The sequence below is a fragment of the Symphalangus syndactylus genome, chromosome 13 (genome assembly GCF_028878055.3).
Source record: "Symphalangus syndactylus isolate Jambi chromosome 13, NHGRI_mSymSyn1-v2.1_pri, whole genome shotgun sequence".
NCBI lineage: Eukaryota > Metazoa > Chordata > Mammalia > Primates > Hylobatidae > Symphalangus > Symphalangus syndactylus.
In genome coordinates, this window is record NC_072435.2 from 100,276,646 (window position 1) to 100,297,795 (window position 21,150).

At 48.8% G+C, this 21,150-nt stretch overlaps 1 protein-coding gene and 1 long non-coding RNA gene across 4 annotated transcripts in view; one reads left to right on the plus strand and one right to left on the minus strand.

Moving 5' to 3' along the window:
• CHST11 (carbohydrate sulfotransferase 11) overlaps positions 1 to 21,150 on the plus strand; it is a 308,317-nt gene that overhangs the window by 269,637 nt on the left and 17,530 nt on the right. The window lies entirely within an intron of this gene.
• Positions 15,339 to 16,395, minus strand: LOC134732207 (uncharacterized). Of its 2 annotated transcripts, none has more exons than XR_010115145.1 (3): positions 16,336 to 16,392; positions 15,944 to 16,212; positions 15,339 to 15,820 (listed from the first exon to the last, which is right to left on the minus strand). It is a non-coding gene; the product is annotated as an uncharacterized lncRNA (long non-coding RNA). The 2 variants fall into 2 exon arrangements; XR_010115146.1 differs by having other exon boundaries at positions 15,340 to 15,820; positions 15,944 to 16,192; positions 16,336 to 16,395.

Below are 21,150 nucleotides of genomic sequence, written 5' to 3' on the forward strand. Positions count from 1 at the left end.
ACTCTCAATTTCCTTATCTGCGCATGTGGATAATAATGGTTCCCTCCTCATGAAATGGCAGAGGATAAAATGACAGTAGCTGTGCAGCCGTTAGCATAGCAAGCGTTGTGTTCGTGTCAACACTTCAGGTTGTTTCTGTTTCTTTGCCTTCCTTTACGAATTAAAGATGACCATTTTCTAGATGAGCCTGAGGCCGTGGTGCCGAAACAAGAAAACAGCAGTGAAGACCTGGTTCTTCAGCCCAGCCTTGTCGTATGGGTTCATGACCTCCAGTGAGTCAGTTCACCTCTCTGAGTCTCAGTTTTCCCAGCTCTAAATTCAGTTAAACAGTTCTCAGGTTCCTTTCAAATGCAAAAGTGTACATGATACCTCAATAAAGCTGTTATTTCTTTTTTTTTTTTTTTTAATTCTGAGCATGCCTCCCCTGTATCTCCTCCCCACCGTGATTGTTTTCTCACCTAATACTAGCAATCGTGGGAAGTGGGTGTCACTTCTCCACTTAAATAAGTCTCAGGACTCAGAACTAAGTTCTAAGCCCCTGACTCAGGGGCACATAGCTCTTGTGTGGTGGAGCCTAGCTTCCAACCCTGGACTTCCTATAGGCCAATTCTTATCACCCTTTACACACCAGGGATTGGTTTTCTTGGAGAGTGGGCAGTGGGTCTCACAGCCCCAGGTCAACCCACACAGGACGGATGGTCCGTGGGCAGGTTCATCACTCACCAGACTCAAGCAAGACAAGGTCGGGCAGTCACCATGGCTCCCAAGGGCCAGTAGGAGCGGTGTGTGGAGGATCTTTTCAGCTGCTTTGCCTCTGCCATCTTGATTAATCAAGATGTGGCTAGACCACAGGGAGCTCTTCAGGCTTGACATCATCAATCCCTTTGTGTCCATCTCTTGAGCCAGTGAAGCAGGATTGGCAAGAACAAGGCGTGTGGTGAATAGGCCTGAGCCAAGCCTCTGTTGACAGAGGTCAGAGAAGACAACAGAGAGACAGCAGAAAGAAATAGTGCAGGCCGGGCGCGGTGGCTCACGCTTGTAATCCCAGCACTTTGGGAGGCCGAGGCGGGCGGATCACGAGGTCAGGAGATCGAGACCACGGTGAAACCCCGTCTCTACTAAAAATACAAAAAATTAGCCGGGCGTGGTGGCGGGCGCCTGTAGTCCCAGCTACTCGGAGAGGCTGAGGCAGGAGAATGGCGTGAACCCGGGAGGCGGAGCTTGCAGTGAGCCGAGATTGCGCCACTGCACTCCAGCCTGGGTGACAGAGCGAGACTCTGTCTCAAAAAAAAAAAAAAAAAAAAAAAAAAAGAAAGAAATAGTGCATATTTCATAAGGGGTTCTAAGCATCTCATCTAGAATCCTTAGTGAAATTTGTAATCAGAGACTCTTTAATTCTTTGCTTTAGGCCTAGCTTCAAAGTTCAATGGTAATTTTTATCCTTTTCATTTTCTGACAGACCTTGTCAAAATTGGGTGGTCTTGCAGGCCAGTGAAGTCCATGTTTGTACATCCCCTGGTGCAGAGTCCATGCTTGAAGCAGACACTGGACCTGCCATTGAGCATATTCAAAGAGAAAAACAAGGCAGCTGAATTAAAATGAAAAACTAAGGGGCTTGTAATTAGAAGGCTGTAGTGTAAACCAGAGGCCTGGAATTGGTACCTGGTACCGCAAACTAAAACTAGACTCTTTCCACAGAACAAGCAGGGAAATCGCAGTGATCATGGACCGCTGAGAGGTGGACAGAGGAGGCAACATGCACTTCCTCCCCTCCTCTCCCCCAAGACAGAGAAGCTCAACAACCTGATTCAGGATGGGGTTTTCTGGAAAGGGCCAGGCTGGTCTATAGGTGTAATGGGCTGGGACAGGGTGTGCCAGGATTTGAGCTGCATCAAAACCTGCTGTAGGGCTGAGACATTAGAGTGTAACTCCTCAAAAATATCCCCGACATACACATTTTAACTGGGCTTAGATGTGGTTGTATATGTGATTAGATTACACTGCCTAAAGAACCCATAGCAAGATCTGATATATCTGAATAATCTCATCTATCTTGCAGCATTCAGGGTCCTGAAAGGTAGGATGTAGGGCAGATAAATATTGGTGGTTAGAGTAAGGAGGCTATTAAGGACATGCCTGGGACTGGTCACTATCATGACAAAGGGTGATTATGCCCACCTGGCATTTTTGTCTGGTCCACCAAGCTGCCTTAGTTCACCAGTGTAATTGTGAACAAGTGGGTCTCTAGGGATCCAAAAGGAAACAGACATTTATTTGGCCATCCACCCCCACCCCGAATGATGGTGCACATGATCATGGCAATGGCAAATTACATTCTTAGAACCTTCTAGAAGGGAATGGTTCTAATAATGTAATTTGCCAATCCCTGGAAGTCCCTAAGGTCTTGATCAGTTAAATTTTGTGTTGCACCCCTCAGGGGCCTACATTCAAGATCCTTCAGGGCCAAACCTTGCTCCCAGCTCATCCTATTCAGCCCTTGGAGGAGCAATAAATGTGTTAATCTAGCCAAGAATATACAGCAAGGCCAGGGAAGTTGGCCATCTGCTCAGGTGCTGAAGTTACACCAATGCAAACAGAAATTTACTCCTCAAATCCCAGCACAGACTGTGGCTATGGGGCCAGCAGGAAGGCTGATGGGAGTGAGCAGGCCCCAGGTAGCAGGGCTCTGGGGAAGCACATTCACGATACCTTGGAGTAGTGTTTTGGGCATTGGTAGAGTGGAGATGATAAGACTGGAGCAACCAGTCCATTGCCCAGCACATGGTAGGTGTTCCTAAATGTTTAATGAATGAATGAGTTAATCAAGTGATTTTATAATCGAGTATAGACAGGAGTCTACACTCAGAGCCCAAGTAGGAAATGCTTCATTCTCCAATCCCTTTCAGTCATTCAACAGGTGTTTATTGAGCATCTACTATGTCCCAGGCAGTGTTCTAGGTGCTGGAGATACAGCCATGAAAATGGCAAATGAGCTCCTTGAGCACAGGAAGCTTATGGACTAGTGGGAGGATAAGGAGACAGTCAGAGAACTGAGAACAGGGACCCTAAGCTACTCAGGGAAATCCCTCCAAGGAAATGACATCTTAGCCAAGCCTGGCAAGCAAGTTAAAAATCAGGCAAGCACAGGGGAGAAATCAGGCAGGCACAGGGGAGAGAGACGTGGATCCAGGCACAGCTGTGCCTTCCGGCATGTCTGAGGATAAAATCTAGTGTTGAAAGAGTTGATGCCCTCTGGACATAGCATGATTTTAAAAACAATGTCAGCAATAATAGTAATAATAATAATAGCTGCAATTTCTCACAGCTCTACATCAAGAGAGTCTTCACTTCTTTCCCTTTCATGGGCTGCGGCTTTAATTGGGTAAGTGGTTCCTTTAGAAACAATTAGGGATTGTAATCAGTCGCCATTCAGAAGTCTTCAGCAGGAACTGATTGGCAGGTCTCTTCGGGCTTGACTTTAAAACTTCCCCATAGCTGTGACTAATGTAAAGCAAAGCCAGGAGGAGCATGATGGATTTCAAAAGAAAGGAAACAGAAATTTGGATGCGCCCACAGTCTGTGCACACACTTAGCACCCAGCGTTTTGTGTTCTATGGAGAAACATCTGAAATGATCAAACCATCTTCAACTCCAAACTCTTCCTTAAAAAAAAAAAAAAAAAAGCTGTGAGTTGTTCTCTTTAAAAAGCAAGGAGTTGGAGGAGGAATTTCAGACAGGAGCCACCCATCTGTCTGAGGTTAGGATGAATTTCAGAGTTCCCAACTGTGTTTTTCAGGTGCCCTGTGGAAAGTGCCAGCTCCTGTACTTCATTGGCCATGATGTGCTCTTGTCCCACTGGTTTGACTCAAGAAAACACTGGGGACCCTTGAAATCCTGAACTGGGGGCCTTGATCCTCCTGAAGTTCCAACCCTACCCGGGAAGGCTTGCTCCCACCCTACCCTGCTGGGCCCCTGCCCTCCTGGGTCCCACCAGCTCTTAGACTCCTTGGAGGGCAGAGGGGAGAGGATAAAAAGAAGCCACTGAGGAAGGCAGACATAGATGTGGAGATGAACAGAAAGGGGAAGCTCCAAGGTAGATGGCCAGTATCTTTCTTCCAGAGTCAAGAGCCAGTTAGAGCAATGTCATGCTGGTTAATTGTCAGTTGGAAAAATGTGACTTACAAAACAGTATAATACCAATTAAAACTTACCCCAGAAAGCTGGGAAAACATCAAAACAGGGATAATAATTACCTCTGGTTAATGGGAATTTAGAGGAATTTTATTTTCCTGTTATTGTTTTCCTCTAATGATTACCATTAGTTTTTGCAATTGTTTTAAGGATAACAGCAAGCAAGAAATAAAAGACAGAAAAAACACAGAGGCCAAGATGAGCTGACAGAAGCAGATACCTGGCCAGAATGACCAACAGACTAGGGGAGACTGACCTCCTGCCCCACATACTCTGTCCCCTTGAGCAAGCCTCTCTGTGACCTTCAGCTTCCTCCCCTGTGAAATCATGCTTCCTGTGCTGACCATCTTATCAGTTGTCCTGACGCTCAAGTGAGAAGACAGGGGACCTGGCAAATTGTGTAGAGGATGATTGTGAGCCAGTCATAAAGTACTGAGGATTCAAGCAGGGTTTCTTTGCAGACAGTTCACCCAAATGATTTGTGAAGAATGCAGATTCCTGTGCCCAGATTGGGTCTCTGGGAGCAGGGCCCAGGAATCTGCATTTTAACAAGCACCTGCCCTCCGACTTTGAGATCCAGGCATTTCAGACAGACAGCATCAGGGCAGGAACATGGAAGGATGGCTGTCATAGGTGCCATGAGTGACAGAAGCAGCGTAAGGTCTAGCGTATTGTCTTCTCGCAACTTGAACCTTGCTGGAGAAGTGAGAAGTGGGTGTGCAGAATCGTAGGGTGTGCAGACAGTGGCCTAGTGAAGTGCCGTGTGCTTAGGAGTTGAGGGGGAGCTCGATGGCGCTGGGGCAGAGGTCTGCGGAGAGTAGGTTGGGTTTAGAAAGATGAAGAGGAGGAGCAGCACAGGCCATCTGGATGGGGGAGCCCCAAGGCCTCCTCCTCTGGCCATGCGTGTCTGGCTGGTTAGTGTCGGGGTGGTTTTGCACTTCCTGTTTCCTGATCTCACCTGTCCCAGGACTTGGGGCTCTAAGTAGCATTACACTGGCTGGGCAGGCAGGCACCCTCGTCCTCTGATCTGTCAGACTGGCTGGTGTCAGCTGACAGCGGAGCCACACTGAAAACAGAGACAGCACTGGGGCCTCCCTCTAGGGCCTTGTACTCACTGGTTTGCTTCCAGTCTGCTCTGAAAGCTCCCTGCTGCTTCCTCCACCATTCTTTCACTCGTTCTGGAGGAACTACCCAACCTGGGTTGCCATCCTGCCTCTGCCACTCATTTACTGTGTGACCTGAGAGCAGTTAATTAACCTCTCTGTTCACATGGCCTCTTGTATGACATGGGAGAAGAGTGACTCTTGCCACAGAGGGTTGTCATAAGGATTGTCCCTGAGATAATCCACACAAAACCTTTGATGCAGGGCCTGACACTTAGCAAGGGCCCAATAAATGTTAGCCACTGATACAGGTGTTCACCTGGCAACTGTTTACTGAACTCCTGCCATGCTAGGTGTGAGGGAGGGGCTAGAGGCACCAGGAGCTCATTATGGGCCTGGATGGGTATTAAATAGCCTCCTGTGACACAGTATGATGAAGTGGTGTGTCTCGGATGCAGGTGGCACAAAGTGTGGCGTGGCTGGCCCAGCGACAGGCCCAGAGGAGGAGACACTTGGTTGGATCTTGAAAGGACAGAATGGGAAGGCGAAAGGACATTCCAGATGGAGGGAATGGCATATGAAAAGTCCCAAGTCCAGGATGTAATATCCTCACTCCTTTATCCTCTGCTTTGGGAAGAAATGGGGAGAGGAATGGCTTCTGCTCGCCCACACTGTTCATCTCTAGGAGTGGCCAGGTTGAATCCAAGGCCAACTTGGAGTGGACAGAAGATGCATCATTTTCCCAGAAGGGCTCTACAAGGCTCCTGGGTTGCAACTGCCAGAAAAGTCTGTTCCCCACAGCTCCCTGGTCCCAGCTGTGAAGTAGTTAGCTGCAGCTGCCTCAATGTCAAAGCTAGGGAGAGGATGCCCATCTTACCTTCTGTCCTGGACTGCTGCAGCTGTCCTGCATCCTGAACGTTTGCTGTCTGTGCTGCACTTACGAGCTGTCTTCCTCAGGCCAGTCCTGGCTGCCAGCTCCATTTCATCTTGTTTATCTGTGTGCCTTGATATTGGCTGTCTCCTGCATCATTCCAAGCCAGAGAACCCAAATTGACCGGAACCCTCATTGGAGGGCTAACTTACTGTACACAACACGGCTTAGAGGCATGGAGGGCGAACGTATCTATCACCCAGACACGGCTGCCCCCGCCCTGGAAAACAAGGGCAGCCCGAACAGGGATACTCCCACCAGCAAACTAAACAGGCAGTTCAATCCATAAGCAAACCAAAGCCAAAACAAGTACACCAAAAAGATGTCATCCTCCTCCAGCCTGTGCAGCGAGGTGGCGGTCTATGCTGCTGAGACCTAAGAGAGTAAGTCCTGCTTGGGCTGGAAGTATGAAAACAGACGTGAAAGGCTTCTCCCGGTTTTATTTTGGGGGGATCAGGAGGAGAAGAGGGAACCTGGTATCCCTGTTCTGAAAATGGGCTCGAGGGCTGTGGCTCTGAGGCCACATTTTGTAATAGGAGAGTAAGCAAACTGAGTGTAAACCCCTGCACCCCAACCTGCCAGCCCTGAGACTTGGGACCATGGACTCAGCCTCTGCGGGCCTCAGCGTTTCCATCTGCAAATTGGAGCTGAGCGTGTCCACCTCTCAGGGTTGAAAGGATTCGGGGTATAATGTGTCCAGTTTCCAGCACCAAGTAAAGGTTTCCTATTTTTAGTTCCCTTCCTTCCCTGGCATAATGTCCATCCATGTCATGATTCCAAAATGTGGTTTTGCACCAACGCAACTGCGGCCTCCTTCAAGGTGCATTTGTTTACTAATTACTGTTTAATCCCCAATGTACTGGGCATTGGGAATAGAGCTGTGAATGAGACAGATGAGCCTGCCCCAGGGGCTGGCAGCCCAGCAGATTGGGCCTTTGGTGGCATTTTGAGGGAATCAGCAGTGATGGCAGAAAGTCCACCCCAACATCCTCCCCTCTGTCCTAGGGCGGGAGAAACTGCAACCAGCTCCACAGCTATGCTCGGTCCCTCCAGGGAAGAGGATTGCGCTGCTGGTGGTCGGTTTTATTTGGGTACACCTCAGCATCAGCGGTTCAGAAGCAGGAGGTGGCAGGTTATGGCCACGTCCTGTGGTGGCTGGGCCCCCTGGGGTTCGTGAGCTTTGCTGGCATGGACCAGGCTGTGCCAGGAGCCTGTCCTCTGTTGGTCTATGTGCCATAAGCCAGACCCCAGCAAGGCTTCCCCCAAAGACATGGGTGCCTCGGAAAGATGAAAGCAGTGATCCCCATTCCCCTAAGGGCCTCCCCAGCCTTTGACAAGGTCCTGGCAGAAAAGTTAGACTCAATGGCTTGTTTTCGTAAGTTTTGATCCCAGGGACATTTATAGGTGGCCTGAAAACTAAATCAATGGATTTTACTTACTTTTAAAAAATTCACCTTTCATTACATTTGAAATAGACCTTCTTGCCCTATCTCTGAGTCTCCTCATGTCTCTTCTCCCTTCCCCAACCCACCCTCTAAGGGTCTAAGGGTGAAGTAACAGGCGGGAGTGCCTGTCATGCACAGCACTAGGTAATAAAACACCTTTTGGGGCTTAGCCACCAAATGTCCCTCCTGTCCAAGTGTCCATATCCAAACCTGAGCTCAGTCAGGTATCCGATTGGTGTTGCTGTCACCGGGGCATTTGCCGCACCCAGGTGCTGACGTCATCTATTGATACCCCCAGTCTCCAGATTCTTTTTGGCATCCTCCTCCCCAGCTTCCTAATCACTGATGAGACCAGATGGCAAAACAAATGGGGACTGATTTTGCAGTGATATCGGAATTGGAAGCTTTCTTTCTGGAACTAAGTATTAAGTATTTTTTTTAAGCACTTATTTCCTTACTTGTGGTCCACAAAGAGGGCGTCAGCCCTGTGCTTTGAACTTGACACACATCGTCTCACTTAATCTTTGCTACACACCCTTGTGTAGTAGGTATGACCAGTCCTGTGAGAGATGGGGAAACTGAGGCCCAGACCAGTGAGGTGATGTGTGCAAGGTCACACACTGGGATTCCACCCATGCACCTTGTCTCCAGGGTGTGTCCTCTTCCCACAATGCTGTTCTGCCATTGGGTTCTTTAACTGGAAGATGATGTAGATAAGACATATCTTGAATGTAGCTATGGAGGGCATGAGGCCAGACTGTTTTTGCTAGATGCAAAATCTGGAGTCTAGCTTTCCAGATCCCACAGGGAAAAGACCTCAGAGTAGATCCAAGATTCTCCCGTGGCATGGAAGAAAGAGGAAAGGGGACATTTATAAGGCCTTTGTGGGAGGCACTAACACTGTGACTGTGGGTGTCAAGAAAGGGCCTTGCCTGATTCTGGGGGCACCTTTAAACCCAGCAAGTTCCCCTGTATTCAACCCTCCCTCCCAGGGCTGCATGATGGAACCCTTGAACCAGGGTCAGTTGTTGGGAGTCGCAGCCAACACTTTGACACACACTGTATTTCAGGCAATCTTCTGAATGCTTTGCATATTCTGTGAGGTTGGTACTTCCATTAGGTCGGTGCAAAAGTAATTGTAGTTCTTGTCATCAAAAGTAATGGTAAAACTGCAATTACTTTTGCGCCAACCTAATACTATCCCCACCTTATAGATAAGGAAGTTAAGGCACAGAGAGGTAAAGTAACTTGCCTAAGATCACACGTCACTAAGTAGGTGGCAGAACCGGATTCAAACCCAGGGAGATTGGTTGGCTGCACTGATCTTATCTATACTGCCTCTGAGGAGGGGAGCCCTGCTTTTGACGTTGTAAGGTAGGAGGAGTTGGGTGATGGGTCTGGTTTCTTTGAAAAGCCAGCTGGGGGCGCTTTGAGCCTTCTGATGATGCCATGATGGCTGCCATGCCCCCATGGCCCAGCCCTGGCGAAAGTGCGTGCCTGTGGGGGCTGCCCAGGAATGTGGGCTCATGCCTCCTCCCTGCCACCACCAGCAATCTCTGTAGCTTTTGGCTGGGCACTGCTCCTCCGAAGAAGGCAGCAGGGCTTCCCCTGTGCCAGTAGCTCTGAGACAATAGCAGGGAAGGCCGGGAGGGCCAGCTCCTGCCAGCAGAGCTGCTTATTGAGAGGTACCTGGTCAGCACTGCCGCCAGAGGGGCACAGGGAGGTGTTTGCTCAGGCCCAGCCCATGCTTCTCTGCAGAAGTGGACGTGCTTTTCTGTTTATTTTTCTTATTAAAAAATTTTAAATCCAACTATCTTGAGATAGTTGGAGTTACAGAGCTGCTTGAGGAAAATTCAGCCCCAAAATTCATCAGAAAGATGATTGGCCTCAGGATCACAGGGGCATGATCCCTCCTGAAGGACCAGCAGTTCTGGGCCCTGTGTAGGCACAAGATGAATGTCATTCATTTAAATCTCACCCCGGGCCCGTTTTATAGTTGCAGAAACTGGGGCTCAGAGAGGTCAACTTGCCCAAGGCTGTGCTGCTAACAAGGGCAGGACTGGACCTTAAGATCTGGACCCAAATGCCTGCTGTTTCTCCCTCCCCTAGTTCTGAATACGGTCACAGGTGGAAAACGGGGTGGCCTGCCATACTCCAGTCCCGTGTTTCTTACTTTGCCATGGGGAGGAATGAGGACCTGGGGTTATCACCCTGTAGTTCATTCCACCCTTCACCCCATGGGATACCCAGTCAGCCACCAACAGCCTTCCCTGGTAGGCACTCAGTTACGTGCCCCAGGGTGAGGCGGATTTGTGAGAACTGGCGCTCTGCCTCCTGGGAGCTTTATGGCAAAGTAACAGCAAGAGAACACAGACAACAGACAGATAATACGGAGATCTAGAGGAGGAGGGTTTGAGGTGCTTAGACAAGGGTGGGGCCTGCGTTTATCTGATAAATAACACAGTGATTCTGTATCATCATCGTGTTGTTTACGTGAACTCTGCCGGGCACCACATGCCCTCATCAGGGCAAACTGTAAAATTGCCAGGTTTGCTTCTGTTCTGCAAACATTTTTTGAGCTCCTGCTCTGGGGGCAGGCGTGGTGCTCAACATGGGGGATTCCAGGATGAGCAAGGCAACAGTCCTGAACTTCAGGGAGCAGAGATAGGGGTCAAATGGGTAAACAGACAGTTACAGTATGTTGTGAGAAGAGAGTAAGCTCCAGAATCCAGTTACCTGGGTTCAAATCCTGGCTCCACCACCGGCTAGCTTTGTGACTTAAATGACCACCTCTCTGGGTTTCAGTTGCCTCATCTATAAAATGGGAATATAATACATCTCTACCTTGTAGGAGTGATAGAAGGACTAAATGTGATTACACAAGAGCTTAGGACGATGCTTGGCACCTGGCACTCAAAATATATTAGCTCTTCTGGTGGTGCTGGTGGCTGTGTTGTGAATGATAACAGCAATAATGGTAAAAATAATAATACCACGTTCTATAAGAGAGATGAGCCTAGATCACTGGCAGAGCACCAGGAAAAGGGGATACCTGACTGATCCAAGCCTGGTGGCGGGGCTGGGTCATCAGAGACATCATCTTAGAGGAAGTGAGGAATATGGTGAGGTCTGAAAGCCCCACAGTTAGTGGGAAGAGGAGAGTGAGCAAATCCAGAGAGACTTGGGGGCAGGGGACTCGCTCCTGGGCAGGTCCCTTAGGTGCAAGAAAGGGCAGCACTTCTAGAGAAATCACAGGGGTCCAGTGCCCTGCATGGGACGGGGCTGCTGAGAGACAGAGCCTGAGGGGCTGGCAGGGGCCAGGATGCAGATGCTGGGTGCCAGGCTCAGGCATCTGCACTTTCCGTGGAAGGCAGTGGGGACTCATCATGGGTTTAAAGCACAAGAACAGCAGAGTTAGAGCTGTGATCAGAGCCTCTGTTTTGGTCCAGAGGGGACCCAGGCTTGGAGCCCAGAAACTAGGGGATTGTCAGCAGCAGTCCAGGCTCAAGGGGATGTGGTCTGTACCAGGGTTGCCAGGATGGGGGGTTGTGGCCAGGCTGTGGGGAGTGGGTGCCTAGGTACCTGGCAGGGAACCTGGGCAGACAGCAGTGCCATTCCCTGAGATGGGACACAGCAAGAGGGCAGTGACCACTCTCAGACATTCCGAGTTTGAGGTTCCTGTGGGACATTCCATGGGCAATGTCCAACGGGAAGGTGAGAGCATGCTTCTCGCCTCTGGTATAAATCCTCCCTTCCCCAAAGTTCCCCCTGCAAGATACCATCCCTGTGCCCCTACAGAATCTGGGGAAAGAACATTCCATGGAGAAGGAACAGGACGTTCACTGCCCTGCGTGTGGCATGTTCAGTGGAAGGAAAGGCAAGGAAAGGAAGAAGACAGAAGAGAAGAGAGAAGGAAGGTGGGGGAGGGCCATTTTGTAAGGGGTGATGATAAGAAAAAGACCAGTGACTCACAAGCTCATACAGAGAATGCCCAGCCTGGCTGAGCTGGAGATTTACCCAGAGGCATCCGGCAGAGTCCCATGTATTTCCAGATGTTTCTGGTTAGAAGTTCCTATAACATTCAGAGAAAATGCCCTGCCCTCTGGATTCTGGCCCAGTTTGAAGAGCACCCCAGGCTGACTGAGCTGTAGCAAAGCCTCAGCGATGCAGTGGTGGGCTGTTGGGCTGGGACCCACTGCACGTACAACTCGGGAAGCCCACCTGGCCCTCTGTGAGTCTGGCCTGTGAACTCTGATTTGCCCGGAGTTGGCCGGGTTGGGGGTCTTAGAGTAGCCCTTTGAGAAGCTGGTTCAGTTCTGAACTCCATCCAGGTGTCCATGAAAGAGACTCCTTCGAGTCCCTTTCAGTCCCCCACACAGCGCTGTAGGTGTACTAGACGTCATGTATAAACTGCCCTGAAAATCTGATTTTTGAAAGCGTAGGAGAAATGCGTCCTTCTGCTGCGTAAAGCATCTTCATTGTGAGTCTTGATAGAAACCAAGTATGGCTTCAGGGCTCAAGAAGGCCAGACCTCACCCTGTGACTTACACAACTGAGACCAGGAGTATCTTTGATAACAAAATGTGACTTTCCTTTAACAGCATTTATAGATGATCTTTATGGGATATTCTGCCTCAGCAATTAGCTATGGGAATTTTAAAACTCCGTAACAACTTAAAGGAAAGGAAGTTAATCAGAACTTCCCTACTAAGAACCGAGTTCAATAATCATTGCCCAAGTGGCTTCCCTGTACCCAGAAGCCACATAGATCTGGGCTGTGGATCAGCCTGCAGGCTTCTTGCCATCCCCCGTGGGAATGACTGAGGTCACACGGGAGGTCATCGTGGGGGTGGCTGACTTGGGGGCCAAAGACATGTACTTCAGAACAGGACAGCCAGGGTGGAACCTGGGCCTCACCACTTGCAAGAGCCTTGGGACATGAATTCAAGCCCTCTGAGCCTCAGTTGACTCATTTGTAAGTTGGGGATATCACTTTGGGGATTATTGTGAGGATTAACTGAGATGGTGACTGTCAAGTGCTTCGTGGGATGCCTGACCCATCACAGAGCCCTGCAGGTGAGTTTGTAGTTTTCCCTTGTCTGGCCACCTTGGGGTCATAGATTAGTTAGTGAATGATCAGTTGATCTAGAGCCTTCTAGATCTTTCTGCTTCATTCCAGATCTCGCATTGACCCTTTTGCCCAGTGCCTTCCTCGGGGCAGTGGAGGAAGACACAGAGTGGAGGTATTTCTGACTTCTCTTGAGAGACTGTGGTTTTGATGTTTTTCAAAAGAAAAGAACATTTCAGAAATAGAGGAGGGAGAATCCCCCACCAGGCAGTTTTGCAGGGAGGGCCTGGCCTGAGAATGTGCTGGGCATGGGGAGGTGAAAGATGAGTCAGGCGGAAAGGGAGGGCCGAGGCTGTCCCCTGGGAAGGCTGGGTGGCCTGTCCCCAGCTGTCACTGGATGCCTTTGTTCCCTGGAGCCAAGGGGCCTCCCTTGGAGGCGTCAGTTGCCACAGGAAGCAGATTCATTCATGAAAACCCACCCCCCAGGCCCCGACCCTACTTACTTTTTTGAACCTTTCTGTTCTTTGCTTTGGCTCAGAGAATGCCACTTAGTGTATAAAAAAGGATCCCAACGTCCCACCCTGCTAGACCGGTGTAATTATGTCTGCTACACTTCCTTTCTGGAAGGCCCTGGTCGGGGGGTGCTGCAGCCTTCCCAGACCCCGTGGGCTCATCCTTCTTCAGCAGACCGGCCTGCCCTGTCATTTTGGGCATAAAGCCTGTGCAGGGACAGCCATGGAGCCCTTCCCGTTCCCGACCAGCTTCGAGGTTCGCAGAGGTGCCCTACTGTCTGTCGCCTCAAGGCTGCACTCCCTGTTCCCCCACCCAATCCTCTCTTAGATGGCCTTTGATGCCAGCTCACTCCTTCTCCTCTGTGGGCTTTGCATGAATACTTCTTTCTTGGGAAAATCATTCCCTGCTCTCCCAAGCTGGAACAGCACTCCTGTGCCATGCGTCCATGGCACCTGTGCTTAATAAAAGCACTGAACATGAACTAAACACACACCCAGGCAAGGGCCTGGTCTGGCCTTCCTGACTTCATCCTCACACCCACCCCATGATGCAATGAGGTGTTTCCTGAGCGCTCGCCTGCAGGGGCACATGCAACTCCCTCCTCTCATCTGAGCTTTACAGCCACCTTTGAAGGAGGGAGTACTGTTTGGCTCATTTTACAGTGAGGAAATAGAGGCTTTAGGAGAAAGCCCGGACCTCATAGCTAGTAGGTGCCAGATCTGGGAATCTGACACCAGCGTCTTCTCTTGGCCACTAAATTATACTCCAGCTGCCACATTGCATTGCCATCTTTTCTGTTCCTTGTCCCTATTAGAATGTGTGCTTTCTCCCTGAAATCATATCTTGCTTCAAACTGGGCTCCCCCAGCGCCTCAGTCTGAGGCCTGTTTGCATAACTGGCAGTCATTGGACTGATTCAGGCCAAGGCTGGAGCTGTCACCAGGTTGCAGGGTCCCTCCTGAAGACGGAGGACCGGGCTGGGAGGTAGACAGCCTGCTGGGCAGGAGTGAGGGGCGAGCTGACCAGTCCAAAGCTCATCCAGGGCAAAGCGGGACCTGCAGGTGGCAGACGCTGTCAGCGGGAAGTTGGGAACCAATGCCTGTGCGTGCCAGAGGAGCCCGGGCAGTGGGTGCGGGCAAGAGCAGCCCTGAGCGTTCTCGCCCTCTCCACCTGGAACACCCTGAACTCAGCACTTTTTGGGCTCCAACCAGGGGAGGCAGGGAAAGTGAAAGGAAAAGTGACATCAGCCACTCTCCCTCCTTGTCAGCAGCTTAGGGCAAAATTCTAGTTGGGAAAGATGTCCTTGTCTTTTCATTACCACGTTGGCCTGAATTTCTAGAAGGTAGAGTGACTTCTCTCGGCCAGTGTATTCGTCTGTGCACCAGGCATGTAGTCAGCTATTCTCACCATTATCTATAACCACAGGAGGTCCATAGCACCATCATCCCCATTTTACAGATGAGGATGCTGAGTCTCAGATTAAGTAACTTGCCCAAGGTCCACAGCCAGTAAGTACTAGAGCCCGATTTTAAGCCCAGGCTGTCTGGCTGCAGAGCCTGTGTTCTGAACCACTCTGCTCTGCTGCGCCTTGATGGAAACAGCCACATAGTAAAGAACTCTATTTTTTTCATGAGAAAAAACTTTTAACTGTGAGTATTAATTGCTTGTCCATTAAGAGCAGCTGTGGGTCAAGTGACACAGTAAGTTCTTTGCAGACTTTATCCCTTTAAACCTCGTAAGAGCCAGTGAGGTTTGTGCTCTCATCAGCTCCCACTTTACTGATGAGGAGACTGAGGCCAGGAGAGTGAATCTTACTGACCCCAGATCATGGGGCTGGTCAGGGCCATTGCCAAATTTTACATCCAGATTGGTCTGCCTGACTCCAGAGTCTGATCTCCAGCCTGTGCTGACGAGCTCGCTCATCTCCGCAGAGTTCCAGACATCCTAGGGAGAGTAAACCTTTGTTCCATCAAAGCAAATACTCTCCATTTTTGTTCAGTATTTATTGAATGAGATCAGGGAGACACTGATTTTCTGTAAAAATTGTATCCTGAAATCAATGTATTTGGTTTCTACCACTTAGTTTCAGTAGGGTCACTGGCCTTTTTAAAAAAAATGCAAAGACTTTTCCCAGTTCTTGCCTCATTTTTCTTTAATGAGCTCTGAAATCAGGCCAGCCCAGGGGGACCTATCCCACGTTCCCTATTCTGGATAATAAAATGGGTCACTCACTTCTTTTTAGTTTTATAATTTCCATTGATCATAAATCTACATGTGTTGTCAAAATACTCCTCTGAGGTTGATGGAAGGTAGCAAAGATGGTTTTTTTATTTCATAGGAATGTTATGGCACCACACAGATGACACTCCCCGCCCCCTCGCTCTGCCCTGGAATCCATCCCTGCACCTCCAACAAGGGCTGCTGGGTGGATAGAAAGAGAAAATCCCTCTTTTTGCTCTGCAGTCCAGCCAGCAGCACAACAAAAAGGCATATTTGGGTTCCAGTCTTTGCTCTGCTGCTTTCTGGGAGTGGGTGGGTGAGCTCTCATCTCTGGGCCTCAGTTTTGCCATCTGAAAATCAGAGGGTGGTATGAGATAATCACAAAGGTATTTTGTAACTCTGAAGTTCTGGGTTCTAAGGACTCTGAGATGTAAAATTATTTGAAAGCTCTACAGGCAGAAGAATAGTAATACCTCTGATGTCATGCAATTGAGGGTGTCTTATTCACCTCTGGGCCCCGGGTCTGTGTCCGTGCCATCGTGTATGACTCTGTTCCTGGATATCTGTATCTTCGTGTCCTCGGCCATGGCCTAAGAAGCTGCAGAGATGTCTGACTTCCTCGGTAAACAGCTGATGGATGGATTTAGACGTGCTTGTCCCTCTAGCACTCCATGATGGCCTTCCTGTTTCACTTTCACTATGATTGCGAATGGGCCGTCCTTCTTGAAAGAGGAAAAAGGAACTGAAGTGATAAACAAAATCATCTTAGTACTCTGCAAAGATGTTCATGTATTGCCACAAAGCTAATCACCCTTTTCTGAATTCTGCAAGTATTGGGCACCAAGTGCCTGGGACACTGAGATACCTGGGCCTTATCCCAGCTGCCCTGGAGGGAGGGCATGAGTTGAGCTCACATTGTTCATAGTGACATTGACTATGATCAGGATGGAGCAGCTTGAGGCAAAGGGGTGCAGGTAAAGGTGGTGGAAATGGCTCCGTTGGGGCCCCAGGCTTGGTGGTGGTGGTTACTGGGGAGAGAACGAGGGTGTCTTCCAGGCAGGGGTAGGAGGAGGGCTTTGGAGCCCCATCTGCAGAACTAGCTCCACCTCTCTCTTGGGGGAAGACCAGCCTTCCTCTCACTGGAAGCATGCAACATGCAGAAACGAAAGGCCCAGAGCATGGCTCATGCATGCCTTTGGAACAATGGGGAAATCAGGTATTGTTGAAACATGCTGCTTGATTAACAAATAAATGGACCTCTTTGGTTGCCTCTCAATTCATAGTTCAGTTACTGTGAAATTCCATGAATCCTTTACAGTCTGTTAATACATATTAATAGCTAATCTTGACATTGCCAGAAAATTGCTCTTCAGACCTCCAATTTGCTTAACAGCTGCCAATCTAAGTTGCCGCCAATTGCCTCTATCGGTCTTCTATGTCAGTGAGATATTAAGTCGCCATGAGCCAGGCATTTTGCACAGATGACAAATGTGTTTGGCGTTCACTGCAGAACCCATTCATGTAAAAGCGACACTCAATCAGCAGTTCTCAAAGTGAAACAGAGACCACCAGCCTCAGAATTGGCCTGATAGAATCATCACGGGGCAGCGATTAAGAGCAGGTTCCCAGGACAGCCAGACCCACTCAACCAGAATTACTCAGGGTGGTGCCTGGGAACCCGCATTGCATCAGATTCCCGCTGTGATTCTTACATACACTGAACATTGAGAAATGCTGTCAAGTGAAAGGCAAAGCAATATTCCTGCTATCCTGCCTGGCACTTGGGAAACCACCCTCTGTAAGGTTTACGGTAGCTACTTCCTGAGTGTCTACTATGTGCCAGGTACCATGCCATGTGCTTTCCTTGTGGGCTCTCATCTAATCCTCAAAACAACCCTGAGAAGTAGGACTTTATTATTGTCCCCAGTTTGCAGATGGGGAAACTAAGGCCTGAAGGGCTCAAGTGATTAGGCCAAAATAGAAGTAGAATATTCTGGTCAGTTTGGGAAGAGAACCAATGAAGCCAACTGGTTCAAAGAAGGGAGAGGCCAGGAAGAGATCCTGAAGGGTGGCAAGCCCCTGCCTCCCAAGAGCATCACCCTCTGGGAGGCCCATCTTGGTGGGGGAGGTTGATGGCCTCCCTGGCTAGGGGAGGGGTAAGCCACCCAGGACTGCTCAGTGGACCCGTGCTCCTCCTCCTCTACTCCTGCCAGCAGCGACTTCCGAGGACCCCAAAGCACTAGCCAGCAGGTGCTCAGCCTGCCTGCCCTTGCTTCTGATTTCCCAGGCAGTGTGGGAGCTGCATCCCTTCCTCACCATTGTTCCTGTTCCGGGCCACCATTCATCGGAAAACAGTCCAGCTTGGCAGCAGCCCCATTCCTATTCCTGCACCCCTCCGGCACCCTGCCCAGGCCTCCGGAAGCCCAAACAGCTGATCTGAGATATCAATAAGGCCCTTCCAGCTGCACCTGGCCTGGCTGAAAGGGAGCCCTGGGGGTACCACGCAGCCTCAGACCAAGTCCTTCCTGGGCAGCCCTTGGCGCCCTCCCCCTCCAGCGTGATGTGACTCCCCTCCTCTTGTTTCTTGGCCTCACCAGTTGGGTGGAAAGTGCCAGCGTCCTTCCCTCATCAAAAGCTGTTGCATTTCTACCCAGGGCCGAGAGTCCCCGCTCTTCTCTCTTGGCCGCCAGCCCCAGGGCTGATGCTAAGCTCCTGTGTGGCAGCCACAGGCTCTAAGCCAGAAATCTCCACCAGCAGATGAGGTGGGGCTGCGGGTTTAGGCACAGGAAGCCCATGCAGCCTCACTGGCCGTCTTGTGACCCGAACAATCCCTACTGTCCCAAAGTCATTCATGCCATTCAACAAAGCTTTCAGTGTCCACTGTATGTGAAGCACTGGGAATACAACAGTGAACAAAAATTAGTGAAAACTACCTGCCATCTCAGAGTTAACATTCAAGAAGGGAGAGACCAGCAAAATAAGTAAATTGCGATAAACTAAGGAGATAAGTACTACAAAGAAAAGGGAAGCAGGGAAGGGGATGGGAGAGCTGAGGATCCAGAGGTATCTCTTAGTATCCACCACTAAGTGTGAGCCTTCCTAACCGCACCCAGGGACTACCACAGTCTGGCTGGTTCCGCCTTGTCTTTCTCTTGCAGTTGCCCACAGGTTCCACTAACTGAGCAGGGGCAGCTGGGCTGGAGGCAGTGGGGGCTGAGAGCAGCCAGAGGAAGGCACCCCCTTACTATCCTCAAACACCTGGAGGAGGCGCCAACCCTACAGGGATGGTTCGGCTCACACCAGTAAAATGATTGTAGCTAAGATTTAAGAACACAGAGATGTCACATGAAACCTAATATTCTGACTTCTCTCTTTAATTTACATTTTACTTTTAAGTTCAGGGGCGCATATGCAGGTTTATTACATAGGTGAACTTGGGTCATGGGGGTCTGTTGTACAGATTCTTTCATCACCCAAGTATTAAACCCAGTACCCATTAGTTATTTTTCCTGATCTTCTCTCTCCTCCCATCTTCCACCCTCCAAAAGGCCCCAGTGTGTGTTGTTCCCCTCTGTGTCCATGTGTGCTCATCATTTAGCTCCCACTTATAAGTGAGAACATTTGGCATTTGGTTTTCTGTTCTCCATTCATTTGCTAAGGATTATGCCTCCAGCTCCATCCATGTCCCAGCAGAGGACATGATCTCTTTCTTTTTTATGGCTGCATAGTATTCCATGGTATATATGTGCCACATTTTCTTTATCCAGACTATTACTGGGCATTTAGGTTGATTCCATGTCTTTGCTATTGTAAATAGTGCTGCAATGAACATATGTGTGCATGCATCTTTATAATAGAATGATTTCTATTTCTTTGGGTATATACCCAGTAATGGGATTGCTGGGTCAAATGGTATTTCTGTCTTTAGGTCTTTGAGGAATCGCCACAATGTCTTCCACAATGGTTGAACTAATTTACACTCCCACCAACAGTGTATAAGTGTTCCTTTTTCTCCACAACCTTGCCAGCATCTGTTATTTTTGACTTTTTAGTAATAGCCATTCTGACTGGTGTGAGATGGTATCTCATTGTGGGTTTGATTTGCATTTCTCTAATGATCAGTGATGTGGAACTTTTTTTTGTATGATTGTTGGCCTCATGTAGTATGACTTCTTTTGAAAACTGTCTGTTCACATCCTCTGCCTACTTTTTTATGGGGTTGTTTTTTTCTTGTAAATTTGTTTAAGTTCCTGATAGATGCTGGGTATTAGACCTTTGTCGGATGTGTAGTTCGTAAAAATTTTCTCCCATTCTGTAGGTTGTCTGTTTACTCTGTTGATAGTTTCTTTTGCTGTGCAGAAGCCCTTTAGTTAAATTAGATCTCACTTGTCAATTTTTGCTTTTGTTGCAATTGCTTTTGATACCTTCATCATGAAATCTTTTCCCGTATGTCCTGAATGGGATCGCCTAGGTTGTCTTCTAGGGTTTTTATAGTTTTTGGTTTCACATATAAGTCTTTAATCCATCTTGAGTTAATTTATGTCTATGGTATAAGGAAGGCATCCAGTTTTAATCTTCTGCATATGGACAGCCAGTTATCCCAGCATCATTTATTTATTTATTTATTGTTTGAGACAGAGTCTTGCTGTCTTGTCCAGGCTGGAGTGCAATGGCACGATCTTGGCTCACTGCAACCTCTGCCTCCCGGGTTCAAGCAATTCTCCTGCCTCAGCCTCCCAAGTAGCTAGGATTATAGGTGCCCACCACAATGCCTGGGTAATTTTTGTATTTTTAGTAAAGACGGGGTTTCGCCATGTTGGCCAGGCTGTTCTCAAACTCCTGACCTCAAGTGATCTGCCTGCCTCAGTCTCCCAAAGTGCTGGGATTACAGGCGTAAGCCACCACGCCCAGCCCCTAGCACCATTTATTGAATAGGGAATCATTTCCTCATTGTTTGTTTTTGTCAGGTTTGCTGAAGATCAGATAGTTGTAGGTGTGTGGTCCTATTTCTGGGTTGTCTATTCTGTTCCATTGGTCTATGTGTCTGTTTTTGTTCCAGTACCATGCCGTTTTGGTTACTGTAGCCCTGTAGAATAGCTTTAAGTAGGGTAGCTGATGCCTCCAGCTTTGTTCTTTCTGCTTAGGATTCCCTTGGCTATTCGGGCTCTTTTTTGGTTCCATATGAGTTATAGAATAGTTTTGTCTAGTACTGTGAAAAATGTCAGTGGTAGTTTAATAGGAATAGCATTGAATCTATAAATTGCTTTGGGCAGTAGGGCCATTTTAATGATATTGATTCTTCCTATCCATGAGCATGGAATGTTTTTCCATTTGTTTGTGTCATCTCTGATTTTTTTGAACAGTGGCTTATAGTTCTCCTCATAGAGATCTTTCACCTCCCTAGTTAGCTGTATCCCTAGGTATTTTTTTCTGGCCATTGTGAATGGGAGTTCGTTCCTGATTTGGCTCTTGGCTTGGCTATTGTTGGTGTATGAGAGTGCTAGTGATTTTTGTACACTGATTTTGTATCCTGAGACTTTGCTGAAGTTGTTTATCAGCTTAAGAACCTTTTGGGCTCAGACAACAAAGTTTTCTAGATGTAGGATCATCTCATCTGCAAACAGGTAGTTTGACTTCCTTTCTTCCTGCTTGGATGTCCTTTATTTCCTTCTCTTGCCTG